General features: G+C 39.9%; 1 long non-coding RNA gene across 1 annotated transcript; it reads left to right on the forward strand.

Annotated features, from left to right (window-relative positions):
- Nucleotides 1–1,978: 1,978 nt before the first annotated feature.
- On the forward strand, nucleotides 1,979–6,141 carry LOC121002116. The gene is made up of 3 exons (XR_005779222.1): nucleotides 1,979–2,153; nucleotides 3,921–4,073; nucleotides 5,552–6,141. It is a non-coding gene; the product is annotated as an uncharacterized LOC121002116 (long non-coding RNA).
- Nucleotides 6,142–20,935: the final 14,794 nt, after the last annotated feature.

The raw sequence follows: 20,935 nt of genomic DNA on the forward strand, positions 1-20,935 counted from the left end.
TTGTTTAGTGTTTTACGTATTGTAGATTCGCTAACAGGGATGTTAGCATATGCCAGAGGCTTTTGTAAGTCTTTAGTTGACACTCTAGGATTCTTCTTCACCTCATTGAGCAGTCTGCGCTGTGCTCTTGCAGTCATCTTTACAGGACGGCCACTCCTAGGGAGAGTAGCAGCAGTGCTGAACTTTCTCCATTTTTAGACATTTTGTCTTACCGTGGACTGATGAACAGCAAGGCTTTTGAAGATACTTTTATAACCCTTTCCAGCTTTTTGCAAGTCAACAATTCTTAATCGTAGGTCTTCTGAGAGCTCTTTTGTGTGAGGCATCATTCACATCAGGCAATACTTGATTGTAAAAAGCAAACCCAGAACTGGTGTGTGTTTTTTTTATACGGCAGGGCAGCTGTAACCAACACCTCCAATCTCATCTCATTGATTGTACTCCAGTTGGCTGACACCTCACTCCAATTAGCTTTTGGAGATGTCATTAGTTTAGGGGTTCACATACTTTTTCCACCTGCACTGTGAATGTTTACACGGTGTGTTCAATAAAAACATGGTAACATTTAATTCTTTGTGTGTTATTAGTTTAAGCAGACTGTGATTGTTTATTGTTGTGACTTAGATGAAGATCAGATCACATTTTATGACAAATTTGTGCAGAAATCCATATCATTCCAAAGGGTTCACATACTTTTTCTTGCAACTGTATATCTTTTACCACTTTTACACACAGAATGTTTGAAAAAAAATCTATGTTTTTGAATCTCCATTTTCTGAAAGCCATATTATTTTACCTTTCTGCCAATGAGGGCTTGTTTTGTTCATGATGGGTCGATGTTTTCATTGGTACCATTTTGGGGTTCGTATGACTTTTTGATCACTTGATATTACACTTTTTGTGGGGCAAAGTTACCAACAAAAATAGCTGTATTGACAGTTTTCATATATTTTTTTACAGTGTTCATCTGATGGAGTAGATGATGTAATATTTTTATAGACTTTTTAAACTTTTTTTTTTACTTTTTATTTTTGTCCCACTATGAGACTTCAACTTTTGGGGGCCTGATCACTGTTTCAATGCAGTAAAATACATTCTGCATTGTACTACAGTATTATGCCTTAGGCTACATGCACACAAACGTATGTGTTTTGCGGTCCGCAAATTGTGTATCCGAAAAAAAAAACGGATGACATCCTTATGCCTTCCGTTTTTTTTTTTTTTTGCGGATCCATTGTAACAATGACTAAAACAGACAAGACTAGGACATGTTCTATTTTTTTGCGGGGCTACGGAACGGACATAGTGATGCGGACAGCACACCTTGCATTTTTTGCGGACCTATTGAAAAAAATGGTTCCGCATCCTATCCGCAAAATAAACGGAATGGACAAGGAAACAAACAACGTTTGTGTGCATGTAGCCTTATTCACACAGTCAGTGTTCTGTCAGTGATTTTCATCAGTGATTTTGAGCCAAAACTAGGTGCGGCTCTAAACAAATCTTGGTGCAAATCTTTCCCTTAGGCCTCAGGCACACGACCATTGTTTGATTCCGCGTCCGTTCCGCCAAATTTCACATTCTAATGCGGACCAATTAATTTCTATGGAGCCGTAGAAATTGCGGATAGCCAACCGTTTTGTATCCGCGTCCGTGGTTCCCTTCCGCGGAAAAAATATAACCTGTCCTATTCTTGTCCGCAAACAACGGTTTGTGGACCCACTCAAGTCAATGGGTCCACAGAAAATGCGGATGCACATCGGAAGCCTTCCGTATGTCATCCGCATCCGCATTTTTTGCTGATCAGTTGCCTGGCAACCTGTCTCCAAGTCCTTTTGGCAATAAAATTTAAAAAAAATGTACAGAAAAGTTCAAACGACCAGATTGGCAAGCCTTGTGTGGTGATTGCACATTTGGCAGACACATCATTTTTGTCTGTAATAATTTGGATAGTTTTCTGTTCCACCAAAAAATGCCACGGTGGAATGTGAAAAAACTGATCACTCTTGTCCATGAAAGGCCCGAGCTGTGGGACATACGGTCCCCTGTGTATCTGGACCGTGTGCGCAAGGAAGTATCGTGGGAGAAAGTCGCCCGTCGCTTGAGGCCGAGCAAATGAGATAAAGCGGATCACCGAGGTTGTGCAGAATTAGGTACGTGCAAGCTATGTAGTTTCGGTGTTCTGTCCTTGTGTTGTCCCTAATGATTTTGCTGCTACTTCAATGAGTTCCGAATCATGTCCCTTTTGTGGCTAGGCTTAATTCTGTAGTGCAGGGATGCTCAATCTGCAGCCCTCCAGCTGTTGTTAAACTACAACTCCCACCATGTCCTGCTGTAGCTGTAGGCCTGCTGGGAGTTGTCGTTTTGCAACAGCTGGAGGGTCCCTGATCTAGTGGTATGTACATGTAGGGGTGTAGCTATAGGGGAAGCAGGGGAAGCTGCTTTTGGACCCTGACCCAGAAGTGGCCCATCCAGGAGGAGGAGTAAAAGACTTTGTCAGGGCCCCCTCAACAGTTTTAACACATTTAAATACAGTGACAGTATAGACAGTGTATAAAACTGATGGAACTGCTGCCCGGCCTGGTATAAGAGAGTGCTCTTTACTAGCCACAGGAATGGGGCGGCATGAAAGGAAGGTGTAGCGAACAAATTACTGTGGGAGGGGGGCCTCATTCGCAAATTTGTGGTCGGGCCCAGTCATTTCTATATAAGCCACTGTGTCCATGTTTTTTTTATTTTTCTATTAACTTTTTACCACACAACACCATGTTTTAAAGGGAGTCTGTCATAAGCATTTCACTTTTTTAACCCTTCCCATAGCTCCCTAGCATGCTTACAGTTAATAAAAACGTTACCTCTGGCATCAATCCTGGACTTATAGAACCCTCAAAAACGATCTTTATAAGATATGCAAATGAGGGCTCGCAAGTGCCCAGGGACGGCGTTGCCCTCGTAGGTGCCTTGCTAACTCAGCCTTTTCATTGCTTCCCCCCGCCCCTTCTTACCCTCCGCCCGCCTATCTACCAACTTGTTATTCCGCCGAGATTCCGCGTCTATGCACTCATTCCTTTGGCCGGCACATGCGCACTGCGATGCCCATACCTTGTATGGCATCACAGTAACTATTGCGCATGCGCCGGCTGACGACGCGAAAACACAACAAAGGAGGCGGTCCATCGGTGCATGGGCATCAATTACTGTGATGCCGTACAAGGAATTGGCATCGCAGTGCGCATGCTCCGGCTAAAGGAATGAGTGTGCAGGCCCGGGATCTCGGCGGAATAACAAGTTGGTAGATAGGCGGTCAAAGGGAAAGGATCGGCGAGTGGAGGGTAAGAAGGGGCGAGAGGAAGCAATGAAAAGGCTGAGCTAGCAGGGCACCTACGAGGGTAACGCCGCCCCTGGGCACTTGCGAGCCCTCATTTGCATATGTTATAAAGATCGTTTTTGATGGTTTTATAAGTCCAGGATTGATGCCAGAGGTAACGTTTTTATTAACTGTAAGCATGCTAGGGAGCTATGGGAAGGGTTAAAAAAGTGAAATGCTGATGACAGACTCCCTTTAATGTCTTTTCAGACCTTACCTACTGGCCACAGTCGTAATGTCTACCCAGCATGTGCTTTTTTTGAATTTTGGACACATGTGGCCCTGTTGGAATTGATCATCAAACATCTGTCTACTTCCAATATTATGAAGTAGTCTTTTTTCAAGTCAGTGCACAAATAATTTCCTCCTTCCTGAAACTTTTGAACATTATAGGATACCCACAACTGCCCTACTGTACGATGTGCTGTGCAATATCCCCTTTTGCCATTATTAGAAAGTTATTTATTTGGCTTTTCATTTGTGGATGTTAGCTTATTATTATTATTATTTTTTTTGTTCTTTTCAAAAATTTTATTGTTTGTTGGTTTCACAGTTAAAAACCCAAGATGAGGTGGAATAGCTGCAGGGACCAGTTTCGGAGGGAGCTAAACGAAAAGAGCCGCAGTGGGGATGGTGCATCCAAGAAGCGCCCATATATATATATTGATCAACTTAGTTTTCTACGCCCTGTGATGGAGTTGAGGCCGTAAGTCTTGTTTATTTAAAAATCAATGTATTGAACTGTATAGGTCATTGTCCACAATGAGAATATATATAGCAGACCTTTCTTCCAGGTTTGGTCTGCTATATATGATGTTGGTGGTGTATTTCAGATTTGTTATGGGTGCTTTTACACAGGATGCCCTGTTGAACCAATTTTTCCCGCAAATATGTCATAATTATCGCTTCACCATTATTGTTACTCCTTTTTTGATGTTAGGCACAAAATTTCCAAATGTGTTAAATTTCCAAATGTGTTAAAAAGGTGTTTACTCATATCATCCAATGGGGGCATATTGCTAGGATATGCCCCCATTGTCTTACAGGTGCATGTCCCACCGCTGGGACCCGCACCTATATTGCAAATGTAGCCCTGAAAGAGAAGGAGGCTGCATGCGCACCATCCCTCCATTCATTTATATGGGGACGCATAAAATAGCTGTGCGCTGGCTCGGCTATTGGCGTCTGCCCCATATAAATGAATGGGAGCATGGCCCGTGCATGCGCGGCACCCTCCCATTCACTTCTATGGGAGAGGCGGGGATTAGCACTTGATGGTGGACGGTCCTCCAGCCACAGCACTCCGTACTCCGTTCTCGATACATAGTTGCAGGTCCCAGTGGTGGGACACACACCGATCAGACATGATGGCCATATCAGAGCAATATGCCCACATTGTGTAATAAGATGGGAATACACCTTTCAAATTTCTACAGTTCGATTGGAGATGCAACGGATGTGGTTGTAATTGTTTTTGACACTAAGTGTTTTGGATATATTCCATTACTGTTTTGTCCTTTAACATATGTTCAATGTTTTCTTCACACCACCCAAAGTAAAAAAAAAAGCACTAATTGTCTGTTTTTCCAAGTATTCTCAAATAAGGTCAATCTCCTTCTCCCTTTTTTAACTAAACCAGGGATGCTCAACCTGCGTTGCTCCAGCTGTTTGAAAAATACAACTCCCACCAGGCCCTTGTGTAGGCCGATTCATTTACGTCAGGCATGTCCATACTGCGGCCCTCCAGCTGCTGGTAAACTACAACTCCCAGCATGCCTGCATAGCTTATAGCTATTAGGGGATACTGGGAGTTAAATTTTACAAACATCTGGAGATGCATTGGTTGAGCAGGTCAGATATAGAAGGACAGAATATCAGCACTTGGTTAGCTCCTGAATGTGTCTACATGTTTTTGAGCAGGATCGCTACCAACACCACAACATTTTTTTGGTTAACTTATGCTATTGGCACACAAAGCAACAGTCCTTCAATGGTTATTTTATGCTATGTGTCCTTATTTTTTGATTTTCTCACTTCAACATTTTGAACCCTTTTGAGATATATGCTGCCTCACCTTATATATAGTAGGCATATTTATTTTTGTTTAAATAATAGGATTCTGTTTGTTGGTTCAGTTATTTTTGAATACATTAATATATGTTATCATTTTTTTTAAACATACAGTACTATGGACAATTTGGAAGAGACGGAAGAATCGGATTTGGGTGGTGAAGAAACCCCTGCCGTTTTTTCACCAGAATCCAGCCCACAACACCAGCAGTGGAGGCCACAGAACCGCCCATGGCAACTAGCGCTGGGGAACAAGAAAGGCCACAAACATCACAGCAACCTAGGAGAAGGTGGAATGTCCGCCAGTCTTCCTCTGAGCTAGCAACTCGGGAAATGATAGATGCCCGAGTTATCGAGTTCCTAGCTCAGAGGAGGACTGATGGGCAAGAAGAAGCAATGTTGAGGGGGCTTGCACCACTTATGAGGCATGTCCCGAGAAAGAGCCATCATCATTGTGTTGCCTCCCTTGCGCTAGTGTTAAAAATGTATTCTACCCCGTACCAGGGAGACATACATTTGGAGATTACCAAGTTGCTACAGAAAATAATGATGTCTGCCTCTCAGCAGCCTACCAGCTTCCAGCAGCCTACATATCCACCCCATGGTCCACCTTTGGCAGGACCAACTTTCCGTGGGTCCCAAGACTGCAACTTCCCCTCCTTGCCCAGTCCATTAATGTGGGCATGTATTCTTCTGGGGCACCAGATCCGGCACAGGTACGCCCAGGATATTCCTATACCCCTGGCCCGTTCACTCGCGAGTTATTTGAAATGTAAATGATTCATATTTGTTTGTTTTTTAAAAAAAAAACATTTATCTGCATTTGGCATAAATAGCGGAATTGGGATAATTTTTTAAGGGGTGGTTGCTTGGGTTACAGTAAAATTTTTCGGAAAATTACAATTGGCTTATGTTTTTTATTCTGCAACACATTATAACACTACTACACATTTTAACATAACAGAGACACAAACAATACTTCAAGTACGATCACTTTATTAGTCAACATAATTGGCTAATGATTAACCACTTCCCATCTGGGCCCTTTGCCCCCTTCCTGACCAGGCCAAATTTTGCAAAACTGACATATCTCACTTTATGTGGTAATAACTTTGGAACACCTTTATTTATCCAAGTCATTCAGAGATTGTTTTCTCGTGACACATTGTACTTCATGATAGTCATAAATTTGAGTCAAAATATTTCACCTTTATTTATGAAAAAATCCCAAATTTACCCAAAAATTTGAAAAATTCGCAATTTTCTAAATTTCAATTTCTCTGCTTTCAAAACAGAAAGTGATACCTCATTAAATAGTTATTATTTAACATTTCCCATATGTCTACTTTATGTTGGCATCATTTTGGAAATGTCATTTTATTTTTTTAGGACGTTAGAAGGCTTAGAAGTTTAGAAGCAATTCTTCAAATTTGTAAGAAAATTGCCAAAACCCACTTTATAAGGACCAGTTCAGGTCTGAAGTCACTTTGTGGGGCCTACATAGTGGATACCCCCATAAATGACCCCATTGTAGAAACTACACCCCTCAAGGTATTCAAAACCGATTTTACAAACTTTGTTAACCCTTTAGGCGTTCCACAAGAATTAAAGGAAAATGGAGATCAAATTTTTAAATTTCACTTTTTTGGCAGATTTTCCATTTTAATCAATTTTTTTCTTTAACACATCGATGGTTAACAGCCAAACAAAACTCAATATTTATTACCCAGATTCTGCGATTTACAGAAACACCCCACATGTGGTCGTAAACTGCTGTATGGGCACACGGCAGGGCGCAGAAGGAAAGGAACTCCACATGGTTTTTAGATGCCATGTCCCATTTGAAGCCCCCTGATGCACCCTTACAGTAGAAACTCCCAAGAAGTGACCCCATTTTGGAAACTAGGGGATAAGGTGCCAGTTTTATTAGTACTATTTTTGGGTACATATGATTTTTTGATCATTCATTATAACACTTTATTGGGCAAGGTGACCAAAAAATTGGTTGTTTTAGCACAGTTTCTATTTATTTATTTTTACAGCGTTCACCTGAGGGGTTCAGTCAAGTGACATTTTTATAGAGCAGATTGTTACGGACGTGGCGATACCTAATATGTATACTTTTTCTCATTTATTAAAGTTTTACACAATAATAGCATTTTTGAAACCAAAAAATTATGTTTTAATGTGTCCATGTTCTGAGAGCTATAGTTTTTTTATTTTTTGAGAGATTTTCTTATGTAGGGGCTCATTTTTTGCGGGATGAGGTGACGGTTTTATTGGTACTATTTTGTGGGACATACGCGTTTTTGATCACTTGGTGTTGCACCTTTTGTGATGCAAGGTGACAAAAATTGCTTGTTTTGACACAGTTTTTTTTATTTTTTTTTTACGGTGTTCACCCGAGGGGTTAGGTCATGTGATATTTTTATAGAGCTGGTTTTTACGGACGCGGCAATACCTAATATGTATACTTTTTTTTATTTGTTTCACTTTAACACAATAATAGCATTTTTGAAACCAAAAAAATGATGTTTTAGTGTCTCCATGTTCTAAGAGCTATAGTTTTTTTATTTTTTGAGAGATTTTCTTATGTAGGGGCTCATTTTTTGCGGGATGAGGTGACGGTTTTATTGGTACCATTTTGTGGGACATACGCGTTTTTGATCACTTGGTGTTGCACCTTTTGTGATGCAAGGTGACAAAAATTGCTTGTTTTGACACAGTTTTTTTTATTTATTTTTTACGGTGTTCACCCGAGGGGTGGGATCATGTGATATTTTTATAGAGCTGGTTTTTACGGACGCGGCAATACTAAATATGTCTATTTTATTTTATTTTTTCTATTTTTTTTTTTATTTTTTTTATTCCTTACTTGGGATTTTTTTATTTTATTTTTTCAACACTTTATTTTATTTTTATTTTATTTTACACTTTTCGTCCCCCATAAGGTCATACAAGACCTCTGGGGGACATTTACTTCACTTTTTTTTTTTTTTTTCACTGTTGATTTCTCCTGTAACTGGGGCTGACATAGTAGCCCCAGTTACAGTGGAAATGCACCCCTATAGAGGCTGTACAGCAGCAATCCTGCGCTGTACAGCCTCACAGCAGGGCTGATCGAGGTCTCTGAGAGACCTCACACAGCCCCTGCACTCTTCGGTCCCGGCGGTCACATGACCGCCGGGCCGGAACAGGAAGCGCGCAGCGCTTCCTGCTCTGCAGACACAGCGCTCGGTGAGCGCTGTGTCTGCAGCGATCGTGAAGGCAGGGACACCTGGGCACTGTCCCTGCCTTATCTCTGGGTTGCCCTGCTGTCACTGACAGCGGGCAACCCGATCAGCAGCTGCACGATTAGCGTGCAGCTGCTATTTCTGACAGGACGTTTTAAAACGTGCTGTCAGAAATAGACGTCCACCCATAGGACGTTTATATCCTATAGGCGGACGTGAGGCGGTTAATATTTAAATTAGGTATTAGAAGGTTTTTGGAAGCATATATAAAATGTAATCATGATGTTTTTAAAAGTAGACCAACATAAGCATCTTTATTAATTAGATTGACGATTATTATATTTTGGTTCCAAAAACCTCAGCCCGCAAGCCCACGTCAAGGGTCCTCATTCTCTTGCGAGTCCCTACACTCAACTACGAAATAAATTACACAAGCTATCTAGAAAACAATAAAAAAAAACTATCGAGCACAGAAGAAATTAAACACTGCCACAAATCGCTTCCCTCTGCCATGGCAAGGACCCCTCTGCGCTGAAAAAGTAGTCTGCATACAGTTCCTGAACTGCAATGCCTGCAGTCCCAGGTCGTCTATGCAGGGTCCTATCCAAACCCAAACCTGTTGATGGAGGAAAATCTTCCATGTCAACAGACATGAATCCTGGTAAAGTTGTGTAGAACAACACAAGCTTGAATCACCAGGGTAGCATTCTCCGGATCCATCTGTATGGATGACAAAAACACCCTCCACTTGCTAGAGAGTATCCTGAAAGCGCACTCAACATACCGACGGGCACGAGTCAACCGGTAGTTGAAAATATACGCCTCCTGACATCCAATCCATGCTTTGGAAAGAGCCGCATAACAGAGTCAATGCAAAGCCTTCATCCGCCACGATGACAAATGGAGCCTGCGGACCAGCAGATCCGGGCAGTCTTCTGGACTCGGGCAGGGCAAGCTGGTTGGCACGAAGCCGCTCACCCATTCTAGAAGCACTAAAGATGCGAGCATCTGCTGTGTTTCCATAGGCCCGATATCAACCATTATAAACAGGTAGGTACTGTCAGCAACAGCCATAAGCACTACCGAAAAATATTGCTTATAATTGAAGAATCGGGACCCTGAGTGAGGAGGCTTCTTCACAAGGATGTGCTTGCCATCCATTGCCCCAAGGCAGTTGGGGAACTGCGCAGAACGATTGAAGCCCTCAGAGATCTGAACCCAATCATCCGTTTTGGGCTGTGGCATCACCGTCTCTCGGAGTTGGTGCCAGATGACATGGCAAGTGTGACGCACAATCCGAGAAATGGTTGAGGTTCCCAAAAGAAACTCAAAATGCAGGGATGCAAATGAGTTCCCAGTTGCAAGGAATCTGTTGAAAAATCCAGAATAAAAAAATATCAGTATCAATCAGCTAATATCAGCTAATGTTTGATATGAGACATATGGCTACAACTCAACAAAACACTTTCCGAAATTGCGGTGTGGGCACTACTCACACCAGCTATGCTACAGCAACTGTGTTTACGACATTTACATGCAGAATGTATGGGCGAATGAAAGGATGATGTGAACACTCTGCATGATGATGACATTAGGCAAACAAACACAAATATTTACCTGTTTAAAATACATGTCTACCTTTAACCAGGCCATATTATGTGTCACTGATTTAACGCCAAAAATATATTATACAATTGGACAAACATATTCGGGGCCAAGAAAGGTAATTTAGCAAAAAATTAGCACATCTAACACCAGCCATTTCCAGAAAAATTTAACTGATGACATAAGCCATGCACATTACTGTTTGAACTATGAATAAAATATATTGCTTACCTCAACGTGACGATGAGCCTTTCCTCAGGAGAAATGCTGTGCCTCATATTGGTGTCCATGAAGGTAAGGACAGTACGTAGAGACAACAGCAACCAATCAAATGTAGACACTGACATCCGACAGAATGCCCCAAACTTCTCAGGATGCTGCCGTAGATCTTGGTAGAGTGTATGTAAGTGTCCTTTCCGGTAGCATTGGGAAATAATCGGATGAACCCAAAATCGCCGCCTTCTACTCGGTTCCTCGTCCAACAAAAGGGAGCGCTGTCCCCATTGGTGAGAAACTAGCCAGTGCAGTACAACTTCTTCCTCAGAGTCATCCGCCATGGTGAAACCAAGACACAACAAGGAAAAAGGGAGAGAAATTTGCTGTTTTTACTACCAAAAGCTTTTCAAAGACTCCAAAGTCCTTTTAAGGACTACTGTGTGTGTTTGACAGCAGCAAGATATTTTTATTTTATACCTTTTAGTGACATATACTGTGTATCATCCGCAGACTGTGTCTTTAATAATCTGGGCCACATCTAGTGTCCATAGTGTGTGGCTTTGTGTGAAAAAAACTGAACTACATCTGCAAACAGTGTCTGTATTACAAATTCCAATAACCTGGGCCTAATATAGTGTCCATATTCTGTGGTGTTCTGTACCTAATAGTGTACTACATCAGAAAACAGTGTCTGTATTGCAAATTCCAATAATCTGGGCCTAATATAGTGTCCATAACCTGTGGTGTTCTGTAACCAATACTGTACTACATCAGAAAACAGTGTCTGTATTGCAAATTCCTATAATCTGGGCCTAATATAGTGTCCATAATCTGTGGTGTTCTGTAGGAGTCCTACTACCTGAACAATTGTACCACATTGTGAACGAGGCCCTCCTTTATGTGATATATAGGCTGTTTCGGAGTGCCTCTTGCTTGAAATTTTTTGTAGCACTTGCACTTTATATACAATTGAATATACAGGAAAGAATGTTTCCTAACAATTTTTCCTGTAAAATTGATTTTTTGTTTTGTTTTTTTTGCGTATTTTTGTCAGTCTTTAAAAGTGGCGTACAACTCGGACAACATGGTTCCCAGCAGCGACCTGGGAGTCCAAGATGCGTCCAGACATTGTCCCAATGCTGTTTCCGATCCATTTCGGTGGTGTTTCTGTCACTTTCTGACCTTTTTCAATGGACCAGGCACCCTCCCCTCTTCAGAGAATTCCATTATACTCGGGTGCTCGGTCGAGCACACGAATATAGCAATGTGTTCGGGCCGAATACTTTGGTGCTCGATCATCGCTAATATTTACTCCTTTTACACTTACTTTGTAGAATTTGCTTTCAGTACCAATTTTTATTAATTGTTTTAACCTTAATGCATTTATGTCCTTTGTTTTCTTTCTGAGCTGTCAGATATGGTAGTACATTTAATTCGCAAAAAACATGTCATATGAATTGTCTGCTAATAGTTAAAACTGTTAAAAAAAAGACTCTCCAAACACTAGTTCTACTGACACTTGATAATGATTGTCAAAAGAAAATTTCAAAACACCACTACATTTTATTCATCTGGATGTTTTATTTATTTATTTTTTTTACCAAAAATGAAAAAAGGTAATATAAAAATAATGATCAAATGTTGATATTCTTAACCACTTCTTGCAGTACTACTGTACTTCAAGCCTTTGCAAACAGAACTAAAAATGACCTGAGGAGTTGTCAGTCTCGATTGAGCTGCCAGATCAATGACATCTTTTTCTCTAACTTGTTTCAGAGAAAGATTTAAGAAAATAAAAAACACAGTGCTGGAGGGTGAGCTCTGCTCCGAGTGTACTCTCCCTTACAATACTCCTCATCTTTATTATGCCACTGATGTGCTGCATCCACCCATACTGCAATAACAAACCTCTGTAGTTCCACTTGCTGGAACTCGCTGCCAATCTATAATGTTCCTAGCGATGATTAATCTGATAAATAATAAATATATCAATCTACTCTATCAGACAAGGACAAATTCTATCCAGCGGGGAGGCACAAAGCATCTCTTATGGCTGCCTATAGTGCTGAAATTAATTATTTAATGTTTAATTCTTGGGGAAATGAGAGAGTTCTGATTAAAGTTGTCCAGTGTCATTTCTCCCTTGTTTGATATGTGTCACATAATTTTTCTATGGCAATAGCTCAGAAGAAGCCAGAGGCTACTGTGATTTGTATCAGCCACTGAAATTTAGAGATTAAATTAAACTGTATTTTAGGATAAGATTAGCTTTTAAAAATATTTAACTTTTAGACTGAATTTCATACTAAGCTCAAAGGAAAGATACAACATTATCAATATCAGACATTTTAATGTTTGAATTTAAAGGCTATGAATACCTTCGGGGGCATTTTTTTAATTATTGTTATTATTGCATCCTAATAATTTAGTCCTAAAAGTTGTTTTTGTGAAGATTATTTATTAAAATTTTTTAGCTGTTTTTGTGATACAGGAGTTAAATTTTTGTCTATTTGCAGACTATCACTTTCTGTTCACTCTGAGTCCTAGATGACAGATCATGTAGAGTTTTTATCTTTAATCTCCTGTCCTAAACACTTGTTTAACCCCTTTCACAACCAGCCTGGTGCTGGATGAGTCTTTAAAAGATGCCACTGGGTTTCTATTGTTTAAACAGTATACACCCAGGGCTAATCAACTTTTCCGGAGGTACTGAGCTCTAGGGGACCGAACGGTTCCTCCGTGCAGAGATTGGGGTCACTGTTCATTTTCTCTAATTTCAGTGAGATCAATGCTGAGTTCCAGACTAATAGAGTGGTAGTTCCTATTGAGCCCTTCAGGTGGCACCTCTCCATAGGAATATACTAAGGATGAGCGAATTGATTGTAAGTGACCTGGATTTGTTATGAATCCGAGGCTTTTCTGATTTTCTCCAGACAAATAGCATAAAACGGTGTGCAGCGCCATTTTACTGTCCATATTGTCACACAGACCAACGAATGAGGGAAAAAAAGAATGGTCACATGACCCTGTGAGAAAGTGGGGGGAAGAATTGCCCTAATTGGCTCAGAGGCTAACAGACAGACAGCCTGGAATAGTCAATAAGGATGGCAGCTGACAGGGAGGTTCCTGCCTGTGCACAATGAGCAGAACCTCATGCTGCATTGTACTTGCAACCTGGAAGTATGTTGTGCTGTGGCTCTGTCTGCCAAGTAGCAATTGCATAAGCCACTGATGAATTGTAATAGGATACATAGGGAGAGAATAGAATATATATTTGGGTTATACATAGTGATGTATTTAGGAAAGGAGAGAGAGTGAGTGAATGAGTTGTATTTTATGGCAGGCTATCTTGAGCTCAGCTTCTGGCAACTAGTTCTACATTACAGATTCGTGAGACAACAGACTTTTTTTGGGGGAAAAAACATACAAATTACATTTTTGCAAGCACTGAGGACTTCCCCTTTTTTCTATAAGCATTTCAATTTATAGTTTGTACTTGGGTATCTTAGTGCATTATTGTTGTGTTAATGAACACTTTGTAAATTGCTGCAAGATAACAAATTATAACCTTGTTAGTTATGGCATTACTGCTTCATAGTGTCTAGTTCAAAATTTTTTTGTCATCACTGTAAAAAATTGCGATGCAATTAGTTTAGTGAAAGTGTTGTTATTTGAAAAAAGTGTGCAATTATTTTTCCACAATAATAATACGACAATCATACCGGCATTATCATAGCCGTGATACTGAACATGTTGTACATTACTGTAAGATAACAGGTAGATACAGCAGCAAATGCATTTCAAGTCAGTAAGTCAAATTATTACCAATTTAGAGAAGGGATACCTGCATCACAGTATCTAGTTCAAAAGATATTTATCATCACTGCAAAACTGCATGAGAGTATCTAGTTCAAAAGATATTTATCATCGCTGCAAAAATAAATTTGGTTGGTATTGTTGCATCAGACTGTGTAGTTCAAACACATTTCACTGCAAAACTTGCATTATTATTATTATAAATTCTCATTATCAGTGTGCAGTGTGTTTCTGGAAGGTGAGGGATTTGAGATATTGTAATTAATCTTTAAATTATAATAAAACACATGCAAATTTGCTAGTAATCTGTATATAGATGAGTGAACTTTTCCAGATTTGGTTTAGTTCCAATTAGCCAAATTTTTTACAAAGTTGGTTTTGGACCAGAATCAATAGCTCCAATTGCCCTGGAAATCCTAGAAATCAGATTTTTTAGGAAAACACATTATTTCCATTTGTCAATTTTTTATGAATGTTTGCGTTTCCTCTCCCCCTCCCCCCATCCTAAGCTCTTGAATGCAATGACAACAATAGTAAATCATATTATGAGTGACACTGACATACAGTACATAGCTACCAGTAAACACGTTTGACACTGTTAATGAACAGCATGTTTAAAAGCACACCTCACCGTTGCACGTGTTCTGCTTTTTCATTATCCAAAGCTTCCAAAAATTGTCCCCTATCAGGAGCAGAAGGTGTTTAAACATACACAGTGATATGGGATAAAAAAATTATGCCTTAACAGGGGTAGAATGCACACACGTGTTAATTGTCAGAAGAAAAGCATAAAGCTGTAGAGTGTGGATATGGATAGGATAGAGTATTAGATGCATGTGCCCGCAATAATAGCGGCAGATGAAACAGCATAGCATGAAGCATACAAGGCAGTATATCTGCTGTTTCTGGGTAGTAGTTAATGTTGAGCGAATCAAGCTTTGGATCCAAGATCCGGAGTCGATTTGATCAAAACTTTGAATGCTGTATGGAGACTCATCTCCTTACAGCATTCAAATGTATCGGTTCCGGGGAGGGAAATTTGTTATCACCAAAGTCTTGCGGGACTTCGGTGAATAACTTTGAATTTGAAAACCATTTTAAAACTTGGATCTGAAGTCTGCTTCAGTACCGAGGTACTAGCCGGTACTGAAGCCAACTTCAGATCCAAGTTTTAAAATTGTTTTCAAGTTCTAAAATTTATGGCCGAAGTTATTATAATGATTAACTAATTTCACCTCGGTGGAGCCCATACATTTTAATGCTGTACGGAGACTAATCTCTGTACAGTATTTAAAGTTTTGAAATAATCATCTTCGGACTCTTGAATCCGAAGCTCAATTCCCTCAAGTAGTAGTAATAGTAGTAGTAGTAGTACAAACCGGATTCCAAAAAAGTTGGGACACTAAACAAATTGTGAATAAAAACTGAATGCAATGATGTGGAGATGGCAAATATCAATATTTTATTTGTAATAGAACGTAGATGACAGATCAAACGTTTAATCCGAGTAAATGTATAATTTTCAAGGAAAAATACGTTGATTCCAATTTTCACGGTGTCAACAAATCCCAAAAAAGTTTGGACAAGTAGCAATAAGAGGCTCGAAAAAGTAAATTTGAGCATAACGAAGAGCTGGAAGACCAATTAACACTAATTACGTCAATTGGCAACATGATTGGGTATAAAAAGAGCTTCTCAGAGTGGCAGTGTCTCTCAGAAGCCAAGATGGGTAGAGGATCACCAATTCCCACAATGTTGCGCAGAAAGATAGTGGAGCAATATCAGAAAGGTGTTACCCAGCGAAAAATTGCAAAGACTTTGCATCTATCATCATCAACTGTGCATAACATCATCCGAAGATTCAGAGAATCTGGAACAATCTCTGTGCGTAAGGATCAAGGCCGTAAAACCATACAGGATGCCCGTGATCTCCGAGCCCTTAAACGACACTGCACCACAAACAGGAATGCTACTGTAAAGGAAATCACAGAATGGGCTCAGGAATACTTCCAGAAACCATTGTCAGTGAACACAATCCACCGCGCCATCCGCCGTTGCCAGCTGAAACTCTATAGTGCAAAGAAGAAGCCATTTCTAAGCAAGATCCACAAGCTCAGGCGTTTTCACTGGGCCAGGGATCATTTAAAATGGAGTGTGGCAAAATGGAAGACTGTTCTGTGGTCAGAAGAGTCACGATTCGAAGTTATTTTTGGAAATCTGGGACGCCATGTCATCCGGACCAAAGAGGACAAGGACAACCCAAGTTGTTATCAACGCTCAGTTCAGAAGCCTGAATCTCTGATGGTATGGGGTTGCATGAGTGCGTGTGGCATGGGCAGCTTGCATGTCTGGAAAGGCACCATCAATGCAGAAAAATATATTCAGGTTCTAGAACATATGCTCCCATCCAGACGTCATCTCTTTCAGGGAAGACCCTGCATTTTTCAACAAGATAATGCCAGACCACATTTTGCATCAATCACAACATCATGGCTGCGTAGGAGAAGGATCCGGGTACTGAAATGGCCAGTCTGCAGTCCAGATCTTTCACCTATAGAGAACATTTGGCGCATCATAAAGAGGAAGGTGCAACAAAGAAGGCCCAAGACGATTGAACTGTTAGAGGCCTGTATTAGACAAGAATGGGAGAGCATTCCTATTTCTAAACTTGAGAAACTGGTCTCCTCGGTCCCCAGATGTCTGTTGAGTGTTGTAAGAAGAAGGGGAGATGCCACACAGTGGTGAAAATGGCCTTGTCCCAACTTTTTGGTGATTTGTTGACACCATGAAATTCTGATTCAACATATTTTTCCCTTAAAATGGTACATTTTCTCAGTTTAAACTTTTGTTCCGTGATTTATGTTCTATTCTGAATAAAATATTAGAAGTTGGCACCTCCACATCATTGCATTCAGTTTTTATTCACGATTTGTATAGTGTCCCAACTTTTTTGGAATCCGGTTTGTAGTAGTAGTATTGGATGCGTAGAGTTAATAGTGATGGAGGTAGGGGTTTAGCAATGAGGAGTATCATCTGCGGCAGTGGTGGCAGAAGCAGCCATATGGCATATGTTGGCAAGCTAGCAGCAGAGGTATGATGGCAGCAGTGAGATGATGGAGGCAGTAGCCGCCGTACAAAATGTGATTGTAAACAGGAAACATGATAGACAAGAAGGCAGGCAGACAGAAAAAGATGGCAAGATGAGGCATCGTTAACAAGATGAGATCTATTCATCAGCCAAAGACAGAGAAGTGTGAAAATCATGCCAAATTAAGTTTTGTTTCATTTTGACAAAAGTGATGTTTTGGGCACTAGCAGAAAAATAACTTGGTCCGTTTGGGTGTCATCTTGCCTCTTGTGGCGCTAAAAACCCTCTCCAACATGACACTGGAGACTGGGCAAGAAAGAAGACAGAGAGCATGCTGTGTCAATTCAGACCACTCTTCCAGTGTGCCTGCCCAGGAGACAAGTTATGCGCTGGAGACAGGCCAGAGTGTAGGTAGAGATGTCCCAAACTATTTGCCGGCGAACATCGCTTGTTCGCGTTCGCCGCCCCCCTATACGTCATAATTGAGCAAACTTTGACCCTGTACCTCACAGTCAGCAGACACATTCCAGCCAATCAGTAGCATACCCTCCCTCCCAGACCCTCCCACCTCCTATCAGAAAGCAAGGACAGCATCCATCTTAGATTAATTCGGAAGCTGCAGTGTTAGTGAGAGCAGGGACAGTGCTGCCTCTGCTGATTTAATAGGGAAATTGTTAGCTAGGCCAGTGTTCTGTGTCCAGTCCAGTCCTCAAAGACTCATCTGATCTGCTGTAGGGACAGCGTCCTGACAGCACCCCAAAAAGCCCTTTTTAGGGCTAGTACATCAGTCTGCTTTTTTTTTTTTTTTTTTAAGTATAAATTAGAGAGGGCTCACCTGCTAGTCAAGGATGGAGTGGGTGCTCCTACAAAAGGATATTTTCTTCCCTCTATTTGATTTTCTCCGTTTATTATAGGATTTTTAATGAAATATTTCTTTAGGCATAGTTTCCTAATGTATTTTTCTATGCCTATTAATGTATCAAATTTATTTAATTGATTGGAGGGTGCAAATTTTAGACCTTTATTTAATAATCTTATCTGTGACGGAGTGAGAATAGTCGTGCTCAAATTAACAATAGCATCTAAATTATCTAATTGTAGTGACTGTTGTGTTTTCTTTTGTTTGGGTCCTCTGCGTAATTTCCTTTTTCGTGTCTTTGTGATTTGTATTGGTGTCTCTGTGTATTCTGGGGTTCCTCATAACGCATTCGTGATTGTGGTGTCTTGTACTGGTGATGTGTTTTGTGATAATATTGATCCCGACTGGTATCCCTGTGTCTTAAGTTGTATCTGTGTGTTGGGGACTCTATCTGTATTGGATGTGACTGGGCTGATCTTCTGGGTGTTTTCTGTCGTGATCTCACTTTGTGATGAGGTGGAGTTTGATCTAAAAAATGATTCTCCGTGAATATTTCATACCTATTGGAGATTGGTATATTAAATTCCCCTTGGTTATCATTATGTACTATATTTGTTTCTATGACTGGTTTTATATATTGATTATTGGTCTTTTTTTGTATTGGTTTTTTCGGATCTTTCTTTGCATTCCGAATTTTTTTGCTTTTTTTAGAAATTATGTCATATTCAAATTTGTCTATATTTTTACAAATTCATTCTTGCCATAATTTATATTCCTCACTTTTGGGTAGATTTGTCATAGTGGCTTTTAGTTCTTCTATCTGGATTGTCAGTTGCTCCAAAATCTGGGATCTCCTTTTTATAACCATCTCCATTAATATAATGGATTGTGTTCGCAGGAGATTATTCCATTCTTTCTCAAAATCAATACTGTATAAATCGTATGCTGGGATTTTGGTCAAAAGCAATCCAGACGGTATTGTCCCTTGTATAATATATTGTCTAAGGGCTCTAATCTCCCAACGTTGTTTTAACCGCTTCTGTAGTAAGGTTTCTAGTTCTCTAAAAATATCCGCTATAGATTTTTCATTAGGGGGGCTCATTGGCCCTTCCTCATCCTTTTCAAACGTGAATGTTTCCACCTTCAATCGTTTACTCTCCATGTGACTCCAAATGTCCATTCTTTGACAAGAGGGAGCTTACTCTCAATGGGTGAAAATGTAAATTTAAAAAGTATAAATTAGAGAGGGCTCACCTGCTAGTCAAGGATGGAGTGGGTGCTCCTACAAAAGGATTCACCCAATCCTCTAAAATTTTAAACAGGAAATATACAGTAGTAGGGCACACCAACACCTGGGCTACACACGGAGAGTTTTTATATAACAATATATTTATTATGACATATAAAGCTATCTATTCTGACATGTTAAAATACATAGCTAAAATACATAAAATACATAAATACAATATATAAACGAAAAAATAAAAAATAATAAAAATTCTCTATATTTGACCAATGTGTCAGAGTCTATTGCATAAATATAGTCTCTCCAAACGAATTTCCAAACTAATACTTGGAATAATAGTTTATGGCTGGTAAGGTGCTTCACATACTCGGCGCAGTAGATTAATACTGCAAAGTCACTATAGTGGAAAAAATGCTGCCTATTTGTAAAGATAAACCGCAGTTGTTATACTCACTGTTTGCGGCTGAAGTATTTGCCGGTTTAATTATAACACTGGTCAAATATAGAGAATGTTTATTATTTTTTATTTTTTCGTTTATATATTGTATTTATGTATTTTATGTATTTTAGCTATGTATTTTAACATGTCGGAATAGATAGCTTTATATGTCATAATAAATATATCGTTATATCAAAACTCTCCGTGTGTAGCCCAGGTGTTGGTGTGCCCTACTACTGTATATTTCTTTTTTTTTTTTTTTTTTCTGTAATATAATTGCAGTTGCCTGCTAGCGTGTGTGTCAGGCCCACAGCATGTACTGTGCCCACTACTGCCAGTGCCCAGTGCCACCACTTATATCTGGTGTCACAGTAGCTTGCATTTAAAACAGTAAAACAATTTTTTCACTGTAATATAATTGCAGTGGCTTGCCAGCATGTGTGTCAGGCCCACAGTGTGTACTGTGCTCACTACTAATATCTGGTGTCACAGTAGCTTGGATTTAAAACAGTAAAACTATTTTTTCACTGTAATATAATTGCAGTTGCCTGCAAGTGTGTGTTTCAGGCCCACAGTGTGTACTGTGCCCACTACTGCCAGTGCCCAGTGCCACCACTCATATCTGGTGTCACAGTAGCTTGCATTTAAAACAGTAAAAAAAAAAATTCACTGTAATATAATTGCAGTTGCCTGCAAGCGTGTGTTTTAGTGATGAGCGGCAGGGGCAATATTCGAATTTGCGATATTTCACGAATATTCGCCATATATTCGAGAATTTGAAAATTCATGATCTCCAGGCATTACTTTGATTGCGAACATTCGCATAAAAATTCTCATTAACTGGTATTCTAAAAAAAATCTAATATTTGCGATTGCGAATATATTTTGCGATATTCTAAATATTCACGAATTCTCAAAGTGCAGATATTCGCGATTAAAATTTGAATATTCGTGATCAACACTAGTGTGTTTCAGGCCCCACAGCGTGTACTGTGC

Source organism: Bufo bufo, chromosome 5 (genome assembly GCF_905171765.1).
Source record: "Bufo bufo chromosome 5, aBufBuf1.1, whole genome shotgun sequence".
NCBI lineage: Eukaryota > Metazoa > Chordata > Amphibia > Anura > Bufonidae > Bufo > Bufo bufo.